This window comes from Furipterus horrens, unplaced genomic scaffold (assembly GCF_987537825.1).
Source record: "Furipterus horrens unplaced genomic scaffold, mFurHor1.1.pri manual_scaffold_7, whole genome shotgun sequence".
Classification (NCBI taxonomy): Eukaryota; Metazoa; Chordata; class Mammalia; order Chiroptera; family Furipteridae; genus Furipterus; species Furipterus horrens.
In genome coordinates, this window is record NW_028327177.1 from 135,337,915 (window position 1) to 135,339,029 (window position 1,115).

The following is a 1,115-nucleotide window of genomic DNA, read 5'->3' on the forward strand; positions in this document are numbered from 1 at the left end:
GTTTTGAACTTCTTCTTTTTCTTAAATAAGTCCCTTTGACATTTGGTGATGATGAGCTCCTTTAGCTTTCCCTTGTCTGGGAAGCACTTCATCTGCCCTTCCATTCTAAATGATAGCTTTGCTGGATAGAGTAATCCTGGTTGTATGTAGATCCTTGCTTTTCATCACTTTGAATACTTCTTGCCAGCTCCTTTTTGCTAGCAAAGCTTCTTGGCCTTTTGGCTAAGATCAAGTGTAGTATCTGTTCTTATCAACAAAATATATTTAAAAAAATTAAATTAAATAAAACACCTGTCAACTTTATAATTGAAAAATGATGCCTCCCTTTATTTTATTTTCTATTCTTTGGCATGGAAGCCTTGAGTATCTTTTTTATATGCTTACAACAGTCAGTGGTTTTACATTTCCTTTGTTTGGTTTTTCCTATTGACATGGTAATGTTTTAAAAAAAAACTTGTAAGAGCTTTTTATGACTTAGAATGATAACCTTTTACATTTTTATATTTCTCTCCTAATTTTTAAAATTTGTTTCTCAATTATAGTTGACATAGAACATTATATTAGTTTCATGTATATAACTTAGTGATTGGACATTCCACCAGCGTTTTACATGACAGAAACAATATTCACATGTTACGAGAGACCTTCCTCTTGCGTCCCAGTAAGGGGGGCAGAGCCACGCACACGCGTGCACTGCTGTCCCAGGAACGCTGGGTATCCGCACAGCCATCGTGAATAGCTCTGAAATGGACCTCTTTAGGTGCGCAGGTCTCACCTGGAGACCAAAGGCTGGGCAAAGAGGGGGCTGGGACTTTGCTGAGCCAGGGCTGGTGGAGTTACAGGAATGAAGAGCTGGGCAGCCCTGGTTCACTTCCATCCCTCTGGACCGGGGCCCCTGCCTGGGCAGCAGGATCCCAGAAGGGAGCCAGGGTCAGGGTTCTCGTTTATTTGTTTGTTTATTTTTTAAACTTCTGACTGTATGACTTTGTTAGATGAGGAAAGTCTAACAGCTGGACCTGTGTGAATACAGTCAGTGTGATGCACATAAATGAATGACCACCAGGTTGCTCAACCCAACCCTGCCTGCTGGGTGGGGCCAGAACTGAATCAAGCGG

General features: G+C 41.3%; 1 pseudogene; it reads left to right on the plus strand.

The window, feature by feature from the left end:
- Positions 1-202: 202 nt before the first annotated feature.
- LOC150005297 (U2 spliceosomal RNA) lies at positions 203-296 on the plus strand (annotated as a pseudogene).
- Positions 297-1,115: the final 819 nt, after the last annotated feature.